The sequence below is a fragment of the Cololabis saira genome, chromosome 2 (genome assembly GCF_033807715.1).
Source record: "Cololabis saira isolate AMF1-May2022 chromosome 2, fColSai1.1, whole genome shotgun sequence".
Taxonomy (NCBI): Eukaryota; Metazoa; Chordata; class Actinopteri; order Beloniformes; family Belonidae; genus Cololabis; species Cololabis saira.
Genome location: NC_084588.1, coordinates 2404429 through 2427480, shown reverse-complemented (window position 1 = coordinate 2427480; position 23052 = coordinate 2404429). Strand labels below are relative to the sequence as shown.

At 40.8% G+C, this 23052-nt stretch overlaps 1 long non-coding RNA gene across 1 annotated transcript; it reads right to left on the bottom strand.

Moving 5' to 3' along the window:
• On the bottom strand, window positions 1-10528 carry LOC133419163 (uncharacterized). The gene is made up of 3 exons (XR_009770497.1): window positions 10353-10528; window positions 4185-4276; window positions 1-236 (listed from the first exon to the last, which is right to left on the bottom strand). It is a non-coding gene; the product is annotated as an uncharacterized LOC133419163 (long non-coding RNA).
• Window positions 10529-23052: the final 12524 nt, after the last annotated feature.

Here is a 23052-nt window from a genome sequence, read left to right as displayed (position 1 = left end):
TTCCTCTGCTAATTTTCTAGAGTCCACCTTTCCCTTTTAATCTGGTCAGTCTTGCTCAGGTGTTGTATTCTCCAGTTTTCCCTCAGTAATCCTTTATTTCCTCACTTTTATGGAGTCTGAAACATCTCTTTGTGTCTTTTTACTGTCATGTCAATTTTCTTTTATTTTGTCCTCCTCTTGGGTTCCACTTTTCCTTTAAATTAACTCTCAAGGAACTTCTCTCATCTCCACTCTGGCTAAGAAATAGACAGACAAAGACATAAAGAGAAAGAAAAAAAATAATATAAAGTAACTAATCATATATAATGTATACATAATATAAATATATTTTTTCAACATCGGTGTTCACTGCCAGGGGACCCACGCTGGTAAAGGGGGTACTAGCCCTGAGAGAATGGGGGAGGGTTCATTTTTTTCTTTTCTCTCATGTCCTAAAAGTAAAGGTTTCTTAAGACGCTTACATACTGGCGTTCTGTAACATTTCCATAAAAGTGGCCCACCAATTTTACTCCATTGGCCTTTATTACAGGGGCTACTGGTCCAAGCAGTAGAGAAAAATGCTCAACCATGTGGGCTTGCATTCACAAAATCAAAGTGTGACTTGAAGTCATGTGCGTGAAATGAGTCGCATTCATTGCGCTCATATTAATAATAATGAAAATAAAAACAGCGGAGGAGAAGATGCTGTCAGCTTTCTTCATATTGTCCTTTTGACAGGTGTGCGCGTGAGCGGGATGCAGAATTGTGCAAGAGAGGCTTGTGGATGAGAGTGACGGTGTGTGCTGATGTGGAGAAGTTAACTGTGAATGTTTGAAGTGTGACTAGTCCAGGAGTCGGCAACCCGCGGCTCCTGTAGCTTTTTCAAAAATATTTGACCTATTTTTTCCTTTTTTTCCTTCTTTTTCCTTTTTTTGTTTCTCTTTTTCTCTTTTTTCCTCTTCTTTTTTTTTCTTTTTTCTTTTTTTTTCTTCATTTTTCCTTTCCTTTTTTAACTTGACATTTCAACTTTTTTCTCGACATTTCAACTTTTTTCTCAACATTTCGACTTTTTTCTCGACATTTCGACTTTTGTCTCGAGATTGTACTTCAACATTAATTTCGACATTTCAACTTTTTTCTCAAAATTTCGACTTTTTTCTCGACATTTCGACTTTTTTCCCGAAGAAAAATTAAAAAGAAAATCTTCTCCCAGTTATAGCCAATATAGAAACATGCAGAATGTGTTGTCTTCATTCTAAGGATTATACAAGACCTTTCATTTTTTGCGGCTCCAGACATATTTGTTTTTTGTGTTTTTGGTCCAATATGGCTCTAAAACATTTTGGTTTGCCGACCCCTGGACTGGACAGATTCAGCTGCATGTGCAGCATCAGTAGGCTACAGTAAATAAAAGCCTTGCAGCTCCTCCAGATGGAAGTGTCCGGGTCTTCCTCACCAGATGGAAGTGTCCGGGTCTTCCTCACCAGCAGGAAGTGTCCGGGTCTTCCTCACCAGCTGGAAGTGTCCGGGTCTTCCTCACCAGCTGGAAGTGCCCGGGTCTTCCTCACTAGATGGAAGTGTCTGGGTCTTCCTCACCAGCTGGAAGTGCCCGGGTCTTCCTCACTAGATGGAAGTGTCCGGGTCTTCCTCACCAGATGGAAGTGTCCGGGTCTTCCTCACCAGCAGGAAGTGTCCGGGTCTTCCTCACCAGCTGGAAGTGTCCGGGTCTTCCTCACCAGCTGGAAGTGCCCGGGTCTTCCTCACCAGATGGAAGTGCTCGGGTCTTCCTCACCAGCTGGAAGTGTCCGGGTCTTCCTCACCAGCTGGAAGTGTCCGGGTCTTCCTCACCAGATGGAAGTGCTCGGGTCTTCCTCACCAGCTGGAAGTGTCCGGGTCTTCCTCACCAGCTATTTTGATTGTTGCTATTCTTACATAAGATGTTGCCAGACTCTCTGCAGGTCTTATTACCCTCATTTACCACAAGGATAAATATGGACTTGCCTTGTAATTTGTATATAAAAACAAATGCCTGTATTCACTGTAAGTCTAAATATGTAAACTAGTCCGAGTGCCAGCAAACCTTAGTGAGCTGTTGCACTTGGCTTACTAATGGGGGAGTAAAAACAATCAATCAAAAACCTCCAAAAAGAGAGGTACCTGGTGAAACAATGGTAATTCAGTATGGTGTGTTGCCAGTGGTTTTGGTTGTTCCCAGAAAGCTCTTTCTAAAACAGTTTTTGGAAAATTCCAAGTAATATTCCTTGAAAACTGAAGAAGCACAACAAAAGGAGCTGGAGCTGATTGTATAAAGCATCCTCCATTGCACAATGAAGAACATCATGACATCCCCTAGCATCCTCTTCACAACACAGTGAGTGGGAGTGTCTTCAGTAAGTGTGTCTAAGTGTGTCCCGGCTCCAGCTGATTTCGTCACAGTACGTCACAGCAGCTTCACCCCAACCTGCACACTTCTCCCCTGGCTGTGGAAAAACAAACGAGGACAAAGCGGGTGGAGCCGCGACGAGGCGAGTCGGGCTGAGTAGGTACTAGTGAAAAAGCGCCATTATTGGCACGACAATACTAGACCAGATCAACTTATCCTTAAATATCATTAGGATATGTGGCCCAGGTTTTTAAAGTTGCAGTAATTAAACGTTACCTTAAAAAAAAACCTCTCTTGACTGAGACATTTTAGCTAATTATAGACCAATTTCAAACCTTCAATTTGTATCTAAATTTCGGGAAAAGGTAGTTGCAGCCAGACTGACTATTTGTATAGAAATTATCTGTTTTAAGTTTTTCAGTCAGGGTTCAGAATGCATCATAGCACAGAGACAGCACTGGTTCTACTGGACCTCAGATAAGGGATTAGTGTCCATACTGGGTCTACTGGACCTCAGATAAGGGATTAGTGTCCATACTGGTTCTACTGGACCTCAGATAAGGGATTAGTGTCCATACTGGTTCTACTGGACCTCAGTGCTGCTTTTACACTGTAGATCAGCATTTTACTGCACAGGTTAGAGCATGTTGTTGGGATTAAAGGGACAGCTCTACATCGGGTTAAATCATATCTATCTGACAGGTTCCAGTTTGTTCATGTACATGAGGTTTCTTCAGAAAAGTCAAGGGTCTGTTATGGTGTTCCGCAGGGTTCAGTGCTAGGGCCAATCTTGTTCAGTTTATACATGCAGCCGTTGGGAAGTATAATCCAGAATCACGGCATACACTTTCATTGTTATGCTGATGATACGCAGCTCTATTTGTCTATGAAGCCGGATGAAACAGAACCGTTAGTTAAACTTCAGGCATGTCTTAGGGACATCAAGGACTGGATGTCCAGAAATTTTATTCTTCTAAATTTCAATAAACCAAGTTTATAATTTTTGGTCCCAAACAACGTAGGAAGGTTTAAAAATTGTTAGATGGTGTTGTAAACGCCTCCAGTGCAACTGTGCGAAACCTTGGTGTTATTTTTGATCAGGATTTGTCATTTAAACTGAAATTTAATCTGGTTTGTAAGACGCCATTTTTCCATCTCCGTAATATTGCAAAAATTAAGAAAATCCTCTCGCAGAGTGATGCAGAAAAACTAGTTCATGCGTTTGTATCTTCTAGACTGGATTACTGTAATGTGTTGTTAGCAGGATGTCCAAGTAATTCTCTGAATATCCTCCAGCTGATCCAGAATGCAGAGGCACAAGTGCTGACAGGAATCAGCAGGAGAGACCCTCGAGTCCTGTCCGCCCCGAAGCCGGCCCCCCAAAAATGTCATACATTCTGGATTCATTACAAATCAACTGAAATATTGCAAGCCTTTTATTATTTTAATATTGCTGATTATGGTTTACAGTTTAAGATTAAGATTCCCAGAATATTTTAATATTGTGAGATATGATATTTGAGTTTTCTTAAGCTGTAAGCCATGATCAGCAATATTAAAATAATAAAAGGCTTGCAATATTTCAGTTGATTTGTAATGAATCCAGAATGTATGACATTTTTGTTTTTGTAATTGCATTACAGAAAATCACAATATTCTAATTTTCTGAGACAGTCCTGTACTCTTCCGTAGCAAGGTTTGTCATCAATGCCATCAATCCCCCAGCACTACGGAGCCACCAGAGGACTTCCTGCAGACGGCCGGGTTCACAGTCAGATTCATGGTGTAAATAGGTGTTAATAGGAGTTGTTGTGTTACTGACCACATCAGATAGGGGGGAGACATGTCCATTCCCATTTTGAGCAGATTGTCAGCTCTTCTTCTCACAGAAGACGTTGGATGGTAATGGTGGAACTGTAAAAAAAGCAAAGAAAGAAACATTTATACATAAATAAATGAATGAAATCAGATCCAGGTTGCAGACGCAGGTACAGTACCAGACCACTAAAATCCAGAGCCGGCTGATCTTGCACTGGCCCAGCGCCATTGGATAATAAATAATAATATTTATTTATATATAATTCTGATTAATGCAATGATTAGAATAAATTAAAGCTGCAAGCAGCGATAAACGGGCCCTCGCACTCACGGCCACCGCCCCCATAAGCATATCAGAAATGACACCACCCACAACTCTCTATGTCAAACCATTCAAAAGTTATGGCAGAAAATAGGGACAACCAATCAGAAGAAGGGGCGGGGCTAATTTTCACCAATTATGGTCAAGGACTCAATACCGAGTCCCATGACACCACCCACGAGTCTTTATGTCAAACCATTCAAAAGTTTTGGCAGAGAAAAGTATTCTAGGGGGCGCTGTTGAGCCGTTAGGCCACGACCATTAATGCAAACCATGAAATATCACATTTATCACCAGCCCTGGCTTGCATGTAAAATTTGGTGACTTTTGGGGAACTATCAAATATGGACCAATCAGATGAAGGGGGGGCGCGCGTTTTGGCGTCTAGCGTCGCCACGGTAACACTTTTGAAAGAGAAAAGTAATGCACGTAATCACAGGATGGAGACGCACATTTTGATGTATAACACACCTGGGTGCACGTTACGGTTCGGGCTGAATTAACTGCCGAAGGAATGGCATAAATTTCGCCAAAATTACACAATTAATTCAAAATAGCCGACTTCCTGTTCGGTTTAGGGTTAGGTTTCGGCCATGATGCCAAGAGACTTTTCTTTAAGTTGTGACATGATACAGGTGTGTAGCGATTTTCGTGCATGTACGTCAAACCGTATTGTGGGGCTTGAGTCACAAAGTTTTCTAGGGGGCGCTGTTGAGCCATTAGGCCACGCCCATTAATGCAAACCATTAAATATCACATTTATCGCCAGGCCTGGCTTGGTGCAAAATTTGGTGACTTTTGGGGCACGTTTAGGGGGAAAAAGGCCCTCCTTTAGTCAGAAGAAAGAAAAAAAAGGAAAGAAAGAATTAATACAGATACAATAGGGCCTTCGCACTGTAAGTGAGTAATAATCAGTGGTGCTGGTACAGTCAGGACAAAGGATGAAGCTGGAGTTGTGACGGGAAAAAAATGGACAAAGGTTAATTTGTAGTTTTGATTCAGTCTCAGAGAGTCTAAAGAGCCGCATGCGGCTTTAGACCCGCGGGTTGCCGACCCCTGATCTAGCTCTAATAGCTTGATTTCAAGAACTCCAGTTCGGTTTAACTACAGCATGATATATACAGGACTGTCTCAGAAAATTATAATATTGCGATAAAGTTCTTTATTTTCTGTAATGCAATTAAAAAAACAAAAATGTCATACATTCTGGATTCATTACAAATCAACTGAAATATTGCAAGCCTTTTATTATTTTAATATTGCTGATTATGGTTTACAGTTTAAGATTAAGATTCCCAGAATATTCAAATTTTTTGAGATAGGATATTTGAGTTTTCTTAAGCTGTAAGCCATGATCATCAATATTAAAATAATAAAAGGCTTGCAATATTTCAGTTGATTATTAATGAATCCAGAATGTATGATATTTTTGTTTTTTTAATTGTAAAAAACATTACAGAAAATCACAATATTCTAATTTTCTGAGACAGTCCTGTACATGGCTTTTAAAACTTTAATATTACTCAGACTAAAGCCATAACTCAACTTCCTCTAGGTGCATGTACGTAGTGAGTGTCTTTGTCTCTTTGTGCACGATAAAGCCGTGTTCCAATCCAACATATTTAGAGGGTTTTTTACCCTCTTTTATTCCTCCCATGATTTATTCCTCTTTCCTTATTTACAAGTTGTAAAGCCAGTGGCTACTTTCCTCCCTGAGGAGTTGGCAACACTGGCTGATGTAAAACATTCAGAAATGTCTGCGATTGGAAATATTTCCAATTAGACATGGAGAACATGGCTACAGTAGCTTTTACTGTTTGCAGTCTGGACATTTGTTTTTTCCTTTTTGTTGATTGCTAAAGTCAATTATGGAAAACACTCAATATAATAGATATCCACCAGAAACACATTTCAAGAGATGAATAAATATAAATTACATTTGAACAATAATAATGATAATCATCTAAGTGGTAGTGGGTGAGAGAGCTGGATATACTGTAGTTGATTGATGCAGAACACTGGATCAGCAAGTCCTATTATATATATTATTATATATTATATAGCTCTTGAGCTCTTCTGAGTAGTTTCAAGAAAACAAGAGAGGGGTGACTCCACTAGGAGGTTATTAAGCATGCTATTTAGTACAAACGAGTATGAATGGTGCTATAATTTTATTTTATGAGTATTTAATTTAATATATTTCTGAATGGTCCAATTTGTCTTACAAATGTGAAGCAAACTGTGAAATAAATGTGATTTGCATCTGACAGTAATATTTCTTAACAAATTAAATTCACTGGGAAAAGGTTTTGAGTAAAACCCTCCTGAGAAGCAAGTTTAGCTTTTACCGTGGCATTCAGTCATTTTTAGCATGGCAAAATATTGTGTTGGAAAAAACATCAGCTTCTGTTTCTGTTTCAAGTCAGATTTTTTTCAGACTTTGTAATGTTCACTCCAATACCTTCACTTTGCTCTCCTTAATTCACTTTATCATTGTTTTGGAGGTATGTTTGGGGTTGCCATCTATTATGACCATCCAGTGTTGCTAAAGCTTTAACCTGTTTGCCGTCAGCATATCTATAAAATCCTCTTTCCTTATGGTGCTTTTTGTGAAATCCACAAGCTTTTCCCACAGCAAAGCAGCCCTTCAAAATGACACTGTCAATCCTCACTGTTGAGACACTGCTCTTTTCCTTCACGTTCAACACAAGCACCAAAAACTCCAGTTTTAGCCCCATCAAACCACAGAGCATGTGTCCAAAAATGAAGATCTCATGTACTGTGATATTAATTGAATCATTCATTGACTTTGGAGCAGTGGCTTCCTCCCAGTGTCATGCCGACGCTGTGGATAGTGATACTCTCCTCAACGTTTCAGTCAGCAAAGTTACACCGTGTTCCACTCTTGTTCTGTGGTTCATTTGCACATTTAGCACCAAAGCTACGGTGGCCGAGGCCCACCATTGCTGAAAATTAAAGAAATGCTGCAAATAAAAAGAAACGCTGCTGCAAATAAAATAAACGCTTTGCAAATAAAAACAAACGCCGCTGCAAAATAAATTTAAAAAAAAGACGGAAATAAAAAAGCCACAACGGAAGTGAATTACTGGGGACTATTTTTGCTGATGCATGTTTTATTTTTTTTGATTCAGTCCGCAAATGACGACGAAAAGCATTCTGGGAAATTTCTCTAGCCCTCGGTCGGCTAGTGAGCATCTGAAATCCCTCGCTCTGTAGGGTTGGATTGATGCTCACTCGCCCTCGTTTTCCCCACTCCCCCTAGATGAATAGAGGAATTGGGACAGAAAATAAAGAACTTTATCACAATATTCAAATTTTCGGACAGTCCTGTATCTGTGTTTTTCATTCACCACTATTCAAATATATTTCTAAGCTATTATTTGTATTCTGAGGTACTGTATAGGCCTATGTATTGTGCTTATATGGTTTTGTGAATCATTGTTTTTTTTTCTTGTTTTTAGGAGGGGGGAGTCGCTTATAAGTCCCTCGGGTTTTTATGACATCTCCTGCACATATTTTCTTAACTTTTTTCCTCTGTGTAATATTTCTTTTTACGAGTGCAAACAATAAAAACAACACAAACAAAGACAACAAGCGAAGATATGGATGCAGCAATGCAGCAGATCTCTGCCTTTCATACACCAGGTAGATGTAACATAAACTCCAGGGAGTTGGAGTTGATGAGATCGGTCCACATGTTAAAGCTTGCCTTGTCTGTGACAGTGGTCACAGATATTGCTGATTATGGTTTACAGTTTAAGATTAAGATTCCTAGAATATTCTTAATTTTTGAGATAGGATATTTGAGTATTCTTAAGCTGTAAGACATGATCAGCAATATTAAAATAATAAAAGGCTTGCAATATTTCAGTTGATTTGTAATGAATCCAGAATGGATGACATTTTTGTTTTTGTAATTGCATTACAGAAAATCACAATATTCTAATTTTCTGAGACAGTCCTGTACATGGTTTTTAAAACTTTAATATCACTCAGACTAAAGCCATAACTCAACTTCCTCTAGGTGCATGTACGTACTGAGCGTCTTTGTCTCTTTGTGCACAATAAAGCCATGTTCCAATCCTGAGCCGACAGAGTTGCTGTCAAAGCAAATTAGAGCAGGAAAAATAACAAAGACAAGTCTCCCTCCTCCTTCTTATTCCCCACCTTTCCATCTCCTGTGAACTTCTTCCATTTCCTCATCACTTTTTCGTTCACCCTCCATCCCCCTATTTCCTCTTTATTCCCTTCACCTATTTCTGCACATTCACCAGAAAATATGCAGCTCACAGACACACAAACACACAGCATTTATAAACCTGCGTGATCGGCACTGACAGAAACAGAGATTTGAATATTCATGAGCATATTCAAACCTGCACACACTGCACATGCACAAGATAATGTGAGAACAGGCTCATTCCTTCTTTAAAATGAGTATCCACCAGGAAGCTTTATCTAACTCACTTATTAGCAATATCCTTTTATGGCTGCTGAGATAAGTGAGAGCAGCTTCATAAAGAGCTCTGAAGCAGCGGGTCCATTATCAGCCCAGGAGCAGTCCTCACGGGAAAACTTTACATTTTCACTGGAACTAATATTATGAAATGAGATGGTGTGTAACACAATATACAATTAAAGTGGAGGTCTTCTGAATTACAGGCACACCCAACCAACAAATAAAGAGCATGTTACCCAGCATCAATCACTGAAATTCTGCAAAAGTGCAAAAAAAAAAAAGAAGAAAGCTATAAGGAGTTCATGGCAACATAATTGTGGAGGACGGATAAGGAGATGGGAGGTTGAGTCTTGAAATTAATCTATTTCAAATAATCAGCATGACTAGATATTAATTCCAATCAGATTTACTGAACTTAAACCACCATCCCAAAAGTATTTATTGCTTGTGTGCTTTTGTATATTCAGTATTCAGTATAGGGTTACTTTCATTATTGATTAACCTGTAAACGGTTCCATCTATTAATCAGTTGTTTGAAAAGTTAGAATTATGATTAAAAATGTACGCCACACAGCAGAGACGGGGCTTATACTGCGTATGTATTCATACAACAACAAAAAGTATACAGGACTGTCTCAGAAAATTAAAATATTGTGATAAAGTCCTTTATTTTCATACATTCTGGATTCATTACAAACAAACTGAAATATTGCAAGCCTTTTATTATTTTAATATTGCTGATCATGGTTTACAGCTTAAGAAAACTCAAATATCCTATCTCAAAAAATTTGAATATTCTGGGAATCTTAATCTTAAACTGTAAACCATAATCAGAAATATTAAAATAATAAAAGGCTTGCAATATTTCAGTTGATTTGTAATGAATCCAGAATGTATGACATTTTTGTTTTTTTAATTGCATTACAGAAAATAAAGAACTTTATCACAATATTCTAATTTTCTGAGACAGTCCTGTAGAAGATAATGAAATGTCTCAAGTAATGTTTCTGAATGTCTATTTTGAAGGGAAAAAGCTGACAGACCATGTTCTGACTTTCTTTTTTCTCTTGCAATTTTAGTCCATCTTATTTTTGCTGCTTTTTTAAACTTGTTTTTATTGTAGCACTTTGAGATTTGATTAAAATATAAAGTGCGTTATAAATAAAAAAATAAAAAAAATATTATTATTATTATTATTATTATTATTATTATTATTATTATTATTATTATTTTATTATTAAGGGAAAAAACTGAGGATAAAATGTTTGCTGATTCATTAAAATGTTAAATAAAGTCCCACTTGGATGACTATGGATGAGAAGCGAAGCTTTCAGAGTGTGACATAAACGGTTCTATCCCCCCCGGTTCACCTGCTGTTCCCCGGGCAGAGCTGCAGACGGGCGGGTCCTGGTCCCGGTCCTGGTCCCGGTCCTGGTCCCGCAGCAGAACCTTCCTGGTCCCGCAGAACCCCGATCCTCCTGCTGTAAACGCCTCAGTCCATACAAAGGGAACGGAGAAATAAAGCCATGCGTGTGGTTGTAAATGTGCGCACTATGACAAGTGCGCAGAATCCCGGTCTGTGTGTGAGCGAAACCCCCGCAGCACGTCCATGGTGGCCGTGACGCCCATATATATATATATATATATATATATATATATATATATATATATATATATATATATATATATATATATATATATATATATATATATATATATATATATATATATATATATATATATATATATATATATATATGGTGACGCCGAGCAGACAGGACGGCACGGCGGGACACGCCCAGCCGCACACGGACCAACACCAGCAACACCAGCAACACCACCGCCTCCTCCACCGCTCATGCTCACACATACTGGTCAGGAAAATGAAGAAATACACTCCTCAATGTCAATTATTTTGTTTAATGACAGAGATGAAGAAGCCCTGCAGAAATAGTAAACAATAAACATGAGCAGGCTGAATCTCACATGAAAATAATACAGGAATTTGCTTAAATAACATTATAATATATCTCAATCATTGTATTGTTTATATAACTACGGAAGAGTATTAGGGCCAGGCAGGATAAAAAAAAAAATATTTTAGAAGATTTTTTTTTTTATTAAGCACTTCGGAAAAAAAAGTCGAAATTTCGAGGAAAAAGTTGAAATGTTAAGAAAAAAGGCTAAATTTCGACTTTATTCTTGAAATTGTATTTCAACATTATTCTCAACATTTCTACTTTTTTCTCGACATTTCGACTTTTTTCTCAAAGTGCACAATAAAAAAAAATCTTCCCCTCACAAATATTATTTTCTCCTGCATGGCCCTAATACTCTTCCGTATATAACATATAAGTAAGCAAATCCTGAAATAAAATAATAACAAAATAAAGTAACTGAAACTATACCATATAGTTTCATATAACCAATGAGCAATATATTGTAAACTTACAACTACTGTATAATGTGGAGAGCTCCCAACCAACACCACGTGCATCTCTGAAAGAACATGAACCCACATACAACAACGATACCTGTTACTTCCCTCTACAGGACGGTAAGGCTCATACTGCCCCCTAGTGGACGGCATAAAACCCTTCATCCTCCCCAGTCCGGCAAGCTATAAACCGAAATACATTAAAGGACTCAATAAAGCGTCCAACGTCCAGTCCCAGGCTCGTAGTGCTTCGGCGGCCTCCTAGCGCGGCACGGCCTCGCAGATAGGGGCAGGGACGGTGGCGACTCCGCCAACCCAAGAGACGTGCCCGGGGCGATGGCAGAGGGAACAGGGTCGACCAGGGACCCAAGGCCAGAAGGAACCGGGTCGCCCTGGGACCCGAGGTCAGACGCCACCTCAACAGACGGCGCCGGAAGGGAGGAGCCCATGCCCGCGCCATGGGGTCCATCCCCCCACTGCAGAATGACCCCCTGGGGCGCCGCCGAGCCCGGGCGGGCAGGCAGAGGCTGGTGTCCCAGGGCCACGGGTGGAGGTAACCGCGCTGCAGGCTGCTGCAGGGCACAAGGGGCCGCCGGGGTGTAGCCCCGGATGAAGCGCCGGTTGCGCAAAGTCAAACGCCCCGACCCATCCACCTTAAATCGATACTGATCATGCCCAAGCAACTCCACCACCACCCCCACCTGTCCCACTTGTTAGGGCTCGGGCTCTGCTGATTCTGAAGGAACACCCTCTCACCGAGCACCAGCGGGCGGAGCGGCCTCGAGCAAGTCTTCAGGGATTCTGCGGTACGGGACATACGGGTCTGAAGGGCATCCTCCTTCGCCGCCCACACCTGGCGCCAGAGTGGTCGGACACAAGGGTCTGAGAACTTCTCAAGCTTGTCGACGAAGGAAAGCGAGCCTCGAAGGGGGCGACCATAAATAATCTGCGCCGGCGAGAGGTTGCAGTCGGGGTCAGGTGTATTGCGCAACTGTATCATGGCACGCAGAAAACGGTCATGATCGAGACTGCCAGTTGGGCCAGTGTTGGACATTAGGAGGTGCTTAGCAGTCTTCACTGCGACTTCCGCCCTCCCATTCGACTGCGGGAAAGCAAAGGAGGACACATGATGCCAGACGTCCCACAGGCAGAGGAAGTCCTGTGTCTGGCCAGCCACAAACTCCGGGCCACCATCGCTAGAAAGTTCCACCGGTACACCGAAACTGCCGAAGAATGCACGGAGGTGGCGAACCAGGCCGGCTGAGCCACCCAAATCAGTGCCTGCTGTAGAGCACAGGACCTCCACCCAGCCTGAAAGTTGATCCCCGACAACCAGATAATGGCGGCCTCCATAGTCAAAAAAGTCAGCAAACACCGCCTTGAATGGGGTGGATGGCGGTGAGGACGGCACAGGGGGCGTGGCCGCTTGCGACGGTGCATTGCGGTTACAGTCCGCACATCCGCACCTAGTAGCACGGATGTCCTCCGACATTCCAGGCCAGTAGACTATGGCACGGGCATACTGCTCCATCGCTGAGACCCCCTGGTGGGCGGCATGAAGATTCCGGAGGACTCTCCCACGAAGAGATGGGGGGACCACGACGCGGTCACAATACAGCAGGACGCCATCCTGTGCGTAGACAGACTCACGGACTGGTGATAGACCTGCCAGGGCGGGGTCATGTACGTCGACTCTGCTCATGCTCGATCAAGTACAGAAGGTGGCCGAGGCAAGCATCAGCCGCTGTCTCTTGTGCAAGGAGGGACCAGGAGATGGCCCCGGGCTCTTGCGCATCTTTGCGGATGGAAGCCATATGCGCGCACTCAATAAAGTAGAAATTTTGCCTTTTTTCTCAACAGGCAGGATTTATGGAAAAAATTTGTATACGTTTTAAGTTTTCTAGTAATAATGTCAGGTGAAGCGTTCCAAACCAAAAAGAATGAGCCCTCTAATGTATCTCTCCGTTGCCTTGAACAGGCTGTGTGCTGCAAAATGCGCTGCAATTCCTGGCCGGAATTTCCCACGCTGTCCTGCGGATGTGACGTCACATGACGCTGCATGCACGTTCTCCCCGTTCTCCCGTGCCGGCTTCACTGTTGGCTGCAGTACCCCCGACGGCCGTCGTGGTGAAGGGTGGCGCTAATGTGTCTCATTTCTTAAAACGAGCCTTATGCTCATTTAAATTGTACTTCAACATTAATCTCGACATTTTGACTTTTTTCTCGACATTTCAACTTTTTTCTCGAAGTGCATAATGAAAAGAAAATCTACCTCCTCTTAAATATTATTTCTATTTTTCTCCTGCCTGGCCCTAATACTCCCGGCTCAGTCCCTTATCTTTGTTTGTTGCCACAGCCTACATGTATGTGTGGGTTTTTATGTTGACACAAGTGTTTGCATGCAGTGTCTTTTGAAGTTTCTAATCCACTCTGTTGTTGATGACACAGTGGAAAATGTGCAGGCTCACGCCATCGTTGCACTCTGAGTGTATTTAAATGAGCCCCCCACCCCCCAATCCCCCCCTACACTCCCTTAATGTTCTTCAGTGGGTGTAATGGGCTCCAGATGAGCTCCAGCTCCAGCGCTGCAGAGAGATGGAGCTCAGTGTTTCTGACATATCACACATCTCCACTGCTCACACCCTGCTCAGCAATCTTACACATATGCACATACTAAATAGAAATGATTAGAAGGAAACATAACATGTATCATAGATGAAGAACTGAGATGATGAAGGAGAATTTAACTCAATTCAATTCAATTTTATTTATATAGCGTCTATTACAACAGAAGTTGTCTCTAGGATCTTTCCAGAGACCCAGAACATAAACATAAACCCCCGAGCAATTATTACATAAACATAACATAGGTAGGTAAAAACTCCCCTAGTGGGAGAAAAACCGTTGTGAGGAAAAAAGAACAAACTTATTATACAAAAGTAAAAGTAAGAGAAGGGAATTAAATTAATTCATAATATTGATATTACATGGTACTGTACATTCTATTATACGAGTATTAGGGCCAAACTAAGACAAAAACGGAAAATAGGGAATGGAAAATACAAAAATAAAGTCGTAGAATTACCAGAATAAAGTCGTAATATATAATATAATATATAAATATAACTTCACAAGATGCTCAATATTCCTCATTTTAACACAGGGAGAAGATGCTCTTCCTGTTAGAGTTCTCATGAATTACCACTTTATTCTTGTAATATTACGACTTTATTCTCATAATGTTAAGACTTTATTCTCGTAATGTTACGACTTTATTCTATTACGACTTTATTCTCGCAACATTATGACTTTATTCTCGGAATTTCAAATTTTTGTTTTGTCTCAGTTTGGCCCTAATACTCCGTCGTACTATTAAGACTAGTGAGACAAAGGTAAAAAACTGAATTCCTGCAAGCAGGCGTTTTGTATCTGAAAACAGTTGACACGTATACATTTATATCCATGAAGATTTTCAGATTCTAAATCGATTCTCATATTAAGTCTAAAGATCGATTTTTCTTCTTTTTTTTTTCATCATTACATTACAACTTTTGGTATTTTTTTTTGTTTATGCCCAAAATAGGAATGTTTAAATATTTGAAAGTTTGAAGTTTGAAATATGTTTAAAGGTATGAAAACATTCAAGTTTTCAGTTATATCTGCATCAATTGTCTATATTTCATTACTTTATATACTGTCTTGGGTTACATTTGCATAAAATGCTAAAAACCAAATTCTCAAAAATTAAAAACGGAAATAGGCCTAAAATGGAAAAAATTTAAACGGAATGTGGGAAAAAATAAAAGCCATTTCATACGGCCTTATATCTGTTTCCTCCCTGGATCCGTTTGGTAATTCTGACCCACGATGTTTCTGATAGCAGTTCTATCAGCATTCTGGGAGGTGATTGGTCCTTACAGCATCATTAGCTGCAATACTTGCTGTTGAATCTCAATATAGTATCCATATGTTGCATAACTACACAGTCATACAATTCATGAAACAGCTCAAAAAACAGTTTTAATAACACTAACCCAAATCAATATCAGAATCAAATCAAATCTTGATAATCGATTCTGAATCTTAAGAATCGGAATTGAATGGATTCTTGACATTTGAATGGATCCCCAGCCCTAGTAACCACTGCTTCACAAACTTGAGCCACGGACTGTATATTGTTGAACAAACTCTCTGGGATTTCTCCCATAAGGAGAGGGATTTTGAAGCCTCTTTTTCCTCGTAGTTGTGGTACGATCTCTCAAGCGGGTCCCAGGTCTAGAACAAGGACAAAATAATTTCAAAATAAAACAGGAACCCAACTACCAAAACAGAAAAAAAAACCGTGACATTGTATAATTTAGAGAGGATTTTCTTTGTTGAAGAGATATTTATTAAATCTGTACTCGTGGTCCAGTTAGGAGAACGATGCCAGACAATTGGAGGGAAAAATGTCTTTAAGATGAGGGATACCCTTAGCAGCATGTACAAACGTTTGATTGTTTTTGTTGCTTATGAAGTTGGGGCTATTCCAGATTGGAGTGAAAATAGAAATGGCAAAAGGTGAGTTTGTGATTTTATAAAAATGACACCAGGCAGTCGGTAGAGGTAGAAGCTACTGTTATTGCTCTAAACCATGGTGATGCTTGCTGGATCAACTAAGACATGAGACATGTGAGATCATTCTTTGCATGATTCCTCTTCAGTGTCCAACCAGATGAAGTCTGACTGACTGGGGTGAGTCCATTTGTGTATATATATTGAAGTTAGTTAGTGGGACAGTAACAGTAGAAATTGGAAGCCTCAAACCTTCCTTGAGATTTTGGTTTTTGTAAAGTAGCTTTAATCCTTGGTGTTTGATTCATAATAATTAAATCTTAAGATTTGAACCCGGTAATATATCCATATAAAGTGCTGTTTAAAGTTTGCCACAAGCCACCGGGGAGACACAAACATGTGGAAGAAGCTGCTCTGGTCAGATCAGACCAAAATCTAACTTTTTGGCAACAATGCAAGACGTTATGTTTGGCGTAAAAGCAACACAGCTCATCCCCCTCAACACACCATCCCCACTGTCAAACATGGTGGTGGCAGCATCATGGTTTGGGCTTTTCTTCAGCAGGGACAGGGAAGATGGATGGAGCCAAATACAGGACCATTCTGGAAGAAAACCTGATGGAGTCTGCAAAAGACCTGAGACTGGGACGGAGATTTGTCTTCCAACAAGACAATGATCTAAAACATAAAGCAAAATCTACAATGGAATGGTTCACAAAAAAACATATCCAGGTGTTAGAATGGCCAAGTCAAAGTCCAGACCTGAATCCAATGGAGAATTTGTGGAAAGAACTGAAAACTGCTGTTCACAACCGCTCTCCATCCAACCTCACTGAGCTCCAGCTGTTTTGCAGCTTTGCAAAACTGATAGAGACAAACCCCAAGAGACTTACAGCTGTAATCGCAGCAAAAGGTGGCGATACAAAGTATTAACTTAAGGGGGGTGAATAATTTTGCACGCCCAATTTTTAAGTTTTTTATTTGTTAAAAAAGTTTGAAATATCCAATACATTCCGTTCCACTTCATGATTGTGTCCCACTTGTTGTTGATTCTTCACAAAAAAATTACAGTTTTATATCTTTATGTTTGAAGCCTGAAATGTGGCAAAAGGTCACAAAGTTCAAGGGGGGCAAATACTTTCACAAGGCACTGTATATACAAACAACCAGACACACTCACACCTGCGGGCAATTTAGAATCATCAATCAAAATGACGCTGTGCCTACGGCGTGTGGTTTGCGTCGACGCAGCTAGCACACGCCGTCACTGACGCCGTCGCTGACGCCGTCGCTGACGCCATCACTGACGCCATCACTGACGCCGTCGCTGACGTCACCTCCCAAAAATTGTAACTACGCGTCAAGGCAACGCAGACCAAAGGCAGACGAGAGGGCTGTGATTGGTTCGTTTGGAAGCAACGCATTTCCAGTTTCCGGTTTGAAGCAGTCGTGAACTTTCAGCCTCTTTTCTTCGTGTATGTGTGATTTTTTTTGTTTTGGTTTTTTGCACAATAGTTGTCCTTATCTCTTTGATTCACTGTGAGTCGGATAAACCATTCAGGAAGAGATCGCGAACTAGCAGGCACAGGGGGAACTGCACCGCAGAGAAATGGAGTGACGGAGAAGTCCGAAGGTTCACGACGGCGTCACGGTGACGGCGTAGGCACAGCGTCGATTTGACACAGAACCATAATTCAAGCTTAAAGGGGAGTTTTTCTTGCCACTCACTGCGTTTACATGCAGCGATTCAACCTGGTTGCAGATCGGTTGCAGACATCGTTCCGACTTTTAAACTGCATGTAAACACCTCAACCAGGTCAAGTTGGGCGGATTCATCAACCAGTTTGGAGCACCTAGATAACCCAGTCGCAACCAGGTTGTTAACGCCATGTGTACGGGGACATAGATATTGCAGTCTGCGCATGCTCGAGAATTTCCCCCGGGTGGGGTTTTCCCCCGGGGGAGGGGATTCACCCGGAAGTGAAAGGAGACGACGCGTGCTCAGTAGTTGAAAAGGAGGCGGCGCGTGTTTAGCCATTCTTTAATTCTTCAAAACATGTCTACATCAACACTAAAAGGTACATAAGGCAGGAAATGTAGGCTGCTGTAGCCTCGTCGAGGTGCTCGGACGCCATCTTTCTTTCTTGTTGTTGGTAAGCGGAGGTCAACCGGAATTGGCTCTTTGTTGAAATGGTTACCATGGTTACCTTGGGTACAGCGCCACCTAGCGTCACGGAGTCAGCCATGCTCTGGTTACAGTGGCTTATTCAATCTGATTCAGTCTGATCTCAGAACAGCATGTGTAATCAGACAAGTGATCCAATCTTCTGCAGGTCATTATGTGATAAGATCTGCAACCAGGTTGAATCCCTGCATGTGAACGTACTGACTGTTTGGCTTAAGGCTTTTCTCCCACTATGGGAGTTTTTTCCTGCCATTGTCTATGTAATAATTGCTCGGGGGTTTATGTTCATGTTCTGGGTCTCTGGAAAGATCCTACAGACAACTTCTGTTGTAATAGACGCTATACAAATACAATTGAATTGAATTAAATTAGTTCACTTATGCGTGGTGCCACGTGCACTGATGGACACCCTTATACTTATACTTTATACTAACCCTTATACTGAACATGGTGTTCGTTATGGACAAACTGTGACTGGCACAGAAGTGCAACAACAGAGCACCCGGGTTCAGATCGGGGAGGCCGTTCCTCCCAATCACGCCTTTTTGTTAAGTTTTGTTTATGTGTTTCGGGATTTGTATTTGTTTTGCCACTTGTAGATTTGTTTCGGCCTAAAATCATTCTAGGAAACATTTTTCCGTTTTAGTCAAATGTACATTTTTTTCATAAAGTGTAAATTTGATGCTAAAATGTACATTTATCTTTAAGTTGCGAATGTGTTTTATGAAGTCTAACATTTGTTTTGAAATGTATATGGGTTTTCTAAATGTTATTGAAAATGTTTTTGGAACTGTTGTTGACATGTAAATATGTTTTGCACTTCTCAGCCACATATTTATAAGAAGAGTATAATTTAGCATAAAATGGATTTCTTGAGGTGAATTATTCAGCTTCCCAGCAGAGTCCTTAATAGTGGGAATCATTGCTTCTTCTTTGTTTCCTTTGATTTGATTAGCCAAATATATACCTGATTATTGTCACGGTGAAAATGTTCTTGTCAGTCTCTGAATTAGGAATTGAGTGTTTTGTTCATTATCTTGTTTAATTTAACTTGAGGTTTCCTCTGTTTGGTTATTTGCATTAAATTGTTTTTAAATCTTTTGTTATAGTTAAAGTTCCTCTTCTTTTTCTTTTTATATGGAATATGACATGAATTTGACCTCATAGTACTGCCATACCCGTTTCCCACAGTACTGTGGACTCTGGGGAATCTTTTTGTTCCTTTAAGAATATACAAACCTCTACCTCCATCTAGAGGTTTGCTACTGTAATAGAAGCCCGATTGATTCCAGTTGAAAGTAACTGGGGCATGGTTGCTAAATATGATAGAATTCATTTTTAAATCAGAGATTTCTGACATAATCTAGTTACTAGTCAGAAAAAGATTGATGCATGAATAAGTACGGTGGACTGATGATAAAAATGTAGACTCCCCGGCTGTTGGATGTTTTAAACGCCAGAATCATTCATGAGCTGTTTATTGTATCTGTGGATTTCCAACTTGGTTCACTCCTTGTATCACCGGATCTGTCCATTGATGGGTTGAGTACTGTATTAAAATCACCTCCAATTATCACTGGACAGTTGGAAATATCTGAAAAGGCTGAAAAAAAAGCAAAAGAACATCTATGGTGGGATAGTAACACAGTACAATAATATTAGTTTTTTTTTGTTATTTACATCACTACTGTCACTTTGTCAGTTTAAACAGTTTAATATACCTATTTCCACTAATCATTACAATTATAGGTACAGTATTCTAAATGAAGTGTCCGTGACATGTGCATCCCAAGGATCATTCTTTACAGCTTTTGTTTCACCCACTATAAATTGCTCCTTTTTAGACCAGTATGTTTTTGGAGTTTTTATTATAGCTTTTATTGGAAATAAGCCACTTCTCCGCTCGTCCCTTTTCTCAAAGAACAGAGCTGAAGTGTGACCGGAAACAAACAGCTTTGCATGGCAGACCGTACCCCAGGGAGAGCCAAGGAGCCTCAGTCAGACCAGCCAGCGGCAGCAGCAGCTCACGCTGTTTCCATCCAGACTGCTGTGCAAAACCCAAATATCACAACCAGTGGCGGCTGGTGCATTGGCGAGTGGGGATTACAACACAACTACAAACTCAACTTGAACATACATTTTTTTGTTATTTTTTATTACATATCCCTACATATACTACATATACATATACATATACTACATATACATGTAGCATATTTTACATAAACATATTTTACATTTTTCAAGTAACAAAACATATTTGAACCATTTTTCAGATTTTTTTCAGTTATTATATAGAGATATTGACAGATATTGTCTGAAAAATGGTTCAAATATGTTATTTTGTTATTTGAAAAATTTTAAATTTGTTTTGTTGATGAGAAAATATGTTTCTCTATTTTTCTTATTTTTGTGAGGGGGGATATATATTGTTTTTCGGCACTACCTTGTTCTCTATAGCTGATATAACATGAATTACTCCTATGTGGGATCAATAAAGTTCTTATTATTGCCATCTGAGAAAATTAAATATATTATATTTGGTGCCTAACTGTTTCCAAGTATATTAGTGGGTGTGTGAATGAATAAATGAGACGTAAAACGTACATTTCTTTGTAGAAAGGCGCTTTATGAAAATAAGTCCATTTACTTGTATTAGTTTACAGCACAATCTTGCCACATCCAATATGGCGGCGACGTTGACGTATCGCAGCAGCTCCATGGGAGGAGGAGGAGACATGTCTGTGGCTGTGACCCCGTTTGTAATGAGTGACAGATGCAGTGAAAAAAAAATTGGTCAAATGTTGCAAAAACAGTGGTTTTCCAGACGTGTCAACAGTCCAGTTTAGCAGGTCTCTGGGAGCCCTGCAGGTGTGAAAGCACCGCCTCATGTTTGCATATGTGCACATCTGCTATCAGTAATTCAGTTTAGACTCACGCCGTATCAGCTTTGTCCAATCCTCAGTTGTTCCCTGGCTCTCCATCTGTAGGGGCTTTGTTTTCTTAGGTCTCTCCATCTGTACACCGGCAGTCTTGGTGTTTTCTGTCATACAATCTACTACTACTGTCATTTAGCAGACGCTTTTATCCAGAGCGACTTAGATCTGAGACACACACCATTTGTGGAGTAATTAGGGCTAAGGGCCTTGCTCAGGGACCCAAGGTGGTTCGTCTTGGTTGCCATTCCGGGGCTTGACCCTGGGATCCTTTATGGCACTTTTCCACTAGTACCTACTCAGCCCGACTCGCCTGGGTTTGGTTCTTTTCCACTAGGGGTCTAACGTGCCGAGTAGATACTTTTCTGTAACTATTCTGCCGAGGTTCTAAGCGGCTGAGTCGGCTGTATCTGACATCATCACACTACAGGCCACCGATTGGTCGGGGGGTTGGAGTCAGACGTCTGAGTCAGGAGGAGGAAATCAGAGAAAGGGACTCTGACGGATTCTGGTTCATTTTGCTTTTGATCAGGATTTGTCGTTTAAACCATATGTTAATCAGGTTTGTAAAATAGCATTTTTCCATCTCTGTAATATTGCAAAGATTAGGAAAATCCTCTCGCAGAGTGATGCAGAAAAACTAGTTCATGCGTTTGTATCTTCTAGACTAGATTACTGTAATGTGTTGTTAGCAGGATGTCCAAGTAATTTGCTGAATAGGCTCCAGCTGATCCAAAATGCAGCAGCACGAGTACTGACAGGAGTCAGCAGGAGAGACCACGTCTCTCCAGTGTTAGCGTCGCTCCATTGGCTACCTGTAAAATTCAGAATTCAATTTAAAATTTTATTACTTGCATATAAAGCCCAAAACGACTTAGCTCCGCATTATTTACATGACCTGATAGTGCCTTATGTTCCTGGCAGAGCTCTCCGCTCTCAGAGTGCAGGTTTACTCGTAGTTCCTAGAGTATCTAAATGTAGATTTGGAGGGCGGGCGTTCTGCTATCAGGCGCCACTACTATGGAACCAACTTCCAATCTGGGTTAAGGGGGCTGACACCACCTCCACCTTTAAAACTAAACTTAAAACCTTTCTGTTGAGTAAAGCCTATAGTTAGTGTTTAGTAAATCTCTAGTTAGTGTAAACTCTAGTGTGTTAGAGTCAGTAGTCATAGTTGCAGCTATAGAACAAGACTATAATAGTTAGTCTCAAATATAGCTTTGCGGTAGATATGCTGCTATAGGCTTATGCTGCAGGGGGCACCGACATGATCCACTGGGCGGTGCCTCTCACCCTTCTTCTCCTCTCCTCTTCCCTTCCTCTCTTCTCCATTACCATTTTTATTTATTATAAATATCTCATAGCTATCATTTTTGCCCTTCTGGTCATCCCGCTGCTGCTTCCACCAGCCTGCGGCGTGCTTGAAGCTTCTCTCACTCTCATTTTTTTAACTTGATATCAAACACAAGCCACAGATCCAGCAGCAAATCTATCATCTCCTCCAGGTTCTACATCTTTAGTGTTGTTCTCTTCTTAGTTTATCACACAATCAAATACTTCACAGCAGCTTCACTCCAACCTCCTACTTCTGCTCCAGGAGCTGGATTGTTATGGAAAAGAAACCAGGCCGAGTTGAGATGAGTAGAGATGAGTAGGTACTAGTGGAAGGATGCAAGTGCCATTAGACTCAAGCCAACCTCTGTAGCCACTAGACCACCACGCCCCAACCTGGCTCAAAGCTGTAAGCGGATGATAATTCCCCCTTTCATTGCAATCATGTAGCATCCGCACTACAAGGCATGATTTGGATTAGCAAATAAAAAAAATAGCCCAGCCTTTTCACCTGCACACAGAAAAGTACGCAGAAAGGTAGCGGTTCCCCTGGGAGCTTTATATTCTTTACACTGTGATGTAGTCCATCAACCCAAAGGCATCAAAGTCTAGTCACCAGCTGTTTT